We start from the raw sequence: 4,132 nt of genomic DNA on the forward strand, positions 1-4,132 counted from the left end.
GCTTATTCTTCTCCTGAGCAAGAAATCTTCCATCCACTTAAATAATTTTCCATATATAACTCCTGTTGTTTCGAGTTTTCTTGATTGCTTCTTGTGTGGTACTTTATCAAACGCCTATTGTAAATCCAGGAAAGCACAATCTGCCCACCCGTCCCTTTCTTGCATTATATCTATTAAGTTTGAATAAAAACAAATCAAGTTTGTGGCACATTATCTTCCTTGTCTAAAACTAAATTGTTTTGGATTCAGTATATTGTTTTTTTCCAGATGTTTAGTCCATCTACTTTTGCTAACTTTTTCACATATTTTAGCTTCTGTGCTTGTAAGGGAGACCGGTCTATAGTTTGTTGGGTCTTTCTTTATCTCCCCCTCTATATATAGGCACAATATTTGAATTTTTTCAATTTTGCAATACCTTTCCTTCTTTGAGTGATCAATCTATTATCTTATATATTTTGTCCGTTAGTTCATCTATACATTCTTTTAGTATCCAATTTACAATTCCGTCCGGGCCATGTGATTTTCTGACATCAAGGTTTATTATTTGGTCCCTAATTTATTTCTGTGTGACACCTGTTTCATGGGGGGGGGGGGGCTTTCTCCCTTTCCTTCATTCCAATTGTGTTTATTGTCCTTTGTGAAAACATATTTGAGATGTTTGTTCATAATTTCAGCCATTTTTACATCTTCTATACATTCCTCATTCCCTTGACGTAATTTCTCTATTTTCTGTTTATTTCTTAATTTGCCATTTACATATATAGAATAATTTAGGTTGATCATTACATTTGTCTATTATGATGTTTTTTTCTTCCCTGCGTATTTTTACATATTCATTTCTTAGTTTGATATATATCTGCCACTTTACATTTTTTTTTTTTCATCTTTTTCAAGCTTCGTCTCTTCTATCTTTTGCCTCACTACATTTTTTTGTTGCACCAGCATTTAATGTCCACGTTTTCCTGTTTTGGTACGTATTTATTCATTCCTTCATTATAGATTTCTTTTAATATCGCCCATTTTTCTTTCATCTGTGTTTCTTCATTAAAGAAGTTTTCCCAATTCTCTTTTTGAAAGAGTTTCTCAAAATCCGTTTTGTTGCACATTAGTCTTCCTTTTCTGTGTTTCTCATTTCTTCCCAAATAAATTTCCTCCTTTAGTTTGAACTCAATTAGTATGCTGTCACTCTTCCCAAATGGTGTCTTGTATTCCATTTCATCCACAGCTTCAGGCTCTGACGTAAATATTAAATCTACTCTCGATGGTTCATTATCTGTATGTCTGGTATTCTCTTTTACCCATTGAGGTATTGTGTATTTAATAGTCATGTCCAGTAGTATATTTCCCAAAAGGTATTCTCTACCTTTCATTGTCATCTCCTCCCAACATATTTCTTTAGAGTTAAAGTCACCCATAATTACTAAGTTTCCTCCTTCTGCCTTGTGTCATCAAACATTTAGGAATGGTCATTCTCTTTCCAAGAATCTGTTCTCGGGGGCACATATATCACTAAACAATTTCTACTTTTCATGTCACTATTTTCCACTTTTCATCATAATCAAGTCCACATTATTATTTTCTTCTATTATCTGTGTCACATTTAAGTCTTTCTTAGTCAAAAGCATGAGTACTCCACCCTGTTTCTCCTCTCTATTATTCAATGATTATATAACCTTATCCAGCAGTATTTGGTGGTGGTGAACCTTTTAATTTCGTCTCCACAATTCCCATTATATCCGGTTTCTCCTCCCTCAGATAATCGTTTAATTCATTTAATCCTGATATCACGCCATCTATGTTAGTATGTTGGTATACATTTCTTTTATTTTTTTCCTTTTTCCTCCAGTTTTGTTTCCTGTGTTTCCTTTTTTATATATCATTTATTCAGCCTCAGCTCCAGTACTAATAAATAAATAAATAAATAAATAAATGAGTAAATAAATAAATAAAAAATATATATATAGATAAACAAATGAATAAAAATTAAGATAAAACAGATAAATAAATAAACAAATCAAAAGTTCCTCTCGGTCTTTGTTGCTCTCTCTCTCTCTCTCTCTCTTTTTTTATTAATTTCCTTTTAGTGTCTTTTCCCGCTCTTTTTCCTCATCGCTCATTTTTTTTTATCCTTATATTTTTGTAATTTTCACTTTTTGCCAACTTTGCTGTTTTTGTTAGTACTTCTTCCGCTATCATTTGAGACTATAGTTTGATTTTTGGTGGTCTATTTTTCTTAGAGTATAGTCCCATCCTATGCACTTCCTCTATTTCCTTTTCCATCTCTTGCCCCTCCTCTTGTATCGTTTTCAGAATTTCTTTTGCCATTTCTTTCTCCTCTTCTCTTAATTATAGCTACATTGTATTTTTTCATATACCATAAACTACTATACACTTTTTTATCAACTGTGTCTGACCCAATTATCTTTCTCTTTAATTACTTTAATTAATGTTTCTTTTGCATTTTCTTACATTTATTGTTGTAAATTTTCTTTAAAAGTTGTTTTTTAGTTTTCTTGACTCACTTTCCATTAGTTTATTATTTCTTGAAGATCCGTCTCTGTTATGGTTTCTCCAACTTTCTTGGTCACCGATTGTGTGTGCGTGTGTGATTCACCATTGTCTTGGGTCACGTGTTGGACTCATGATCGACAGTTATTAACCTGCCGGATGAGAGCTCAGAGCTCGTATGATCGATCTATGGGTAATACTGTGACCACCGTAGTGGCAGGTGAGATCTCTAATCACAGCGCCACGATATGTGTGTGTGTGTGTGTGTGTGTGTGTGTGTGTGTGTGTGTGTGTGTGTGTGTGTGTGTGTGTGTGTGTGTGTGTGTGTGTGTGTGTGTGTGTGTGTGTGTGTGTGTGTGTGTGTGTGTGTGTGTGTGTGTGTGTGTGTGTGTGTGTGTGTGTGTGTGTGCTGAGACATTGAGACAGGTTTGAGGAAGGAGGAAGAGAAAGACACGGGTCTGGGGCCGAGTTTATTCCTGACCGGTTTCGCTTACAGCTTCTTCAGAGGAATGATGATCCTGGATGACGCTGACGGTATACATAGTAGTCCGACACCAGAATCCCATCAACTGGGCAAGGGACGCGGGTCAATGGCAAGAGACCTGTAAATAATTAATTAATTGATTGAAAATAAATAAAATAAAATAAATAAGATAGAATAAGATAAAATAATAAAATGAGTTTCCCAACTCATGTATTTAAGATGAGAAAGATTGTAAAATTAATAAGAAAACGTACGTGAGTGTGAAATTTGTGGAACCTGCAGGACAAAAGATCATCGGACGTTTCACCACCGATCTAAGTCGGCGCCGTGTTTGTGTTACTCCTAACAGCTGCGTATTTCGCTATGTATTTTGACCATTTTATGTCCCCCGCCTTTGGTTCATGTTGTCTTCGGTAGGTATTTATAAGGCCTCAATTACCTTTCTCTGTCTCCTTGTTAGGCCTTTTCTCAATACTTCTGCCTCTTACCAGTTGGGTAGCTACATATGTATGTATATCTATCTATCTATCTATCTATCTATCTATATATATATTTTATATATATATATATATATATATATATATATATGTATATATACAAACATACATATACCAAGGCTTTTTCCCCCTTACACGGGGGATAGCCAAAAAGAAAAAGGCATAGAAATAACTCCCACCCATTTCATTTCCCATATGTTCCATTCCCCTCCACCCTCCTCCCTCCCTCCTATCTTGGCCCCTCTTGGATGACGGGTCATCCCTGTATAGTTCCGCTTTACAAAGGAAAGGGGGGCAAGTGTGAGTGTAGTAGTTATAGAGGGATCAGCTTATTGAGTGTAGTTGGGAAGGCTTATGGGAGGGTCTTGATTGAGAGGATTAGGAGAGGAACAGAGGGATTGGTGAGGAACAGTGTGATTTTAGGACAGGTAGGGGATGTGTAGATCAGATTTTTGTGGTAAGGCAGATATGTGAGAAAGCTATAGGAAAAGGTAAGGATGTTTTTTGGGCTTTTATGGATCTGGAAAAGGCTTACGACAGGGTAGACAGGAAGGCACTGTGGGAGGTACTGCAGATATATGGGATAGGAGGAAAGCTGTTAAGAGCAGCCAAGAGTTTTTATGAGAGTAGTAGAGCTTGCGTT

This window comes from Oratosquilla oratoria, chromosome 29, assembly GCF_046742065.1.
Source record: "Oratosquilla oratoria isolate Oo_2021 chromosome 29, ASM4674206v1, whole genome shotgun sequence".
NCBI classification, from domain to species: domain Eukaryota; kingdom Metazoa; phylum Arthropoda; class Malacostraca; order Stomatopoda; family Squillidae; genus Oratosquilla; species Oratosquilla oratoria.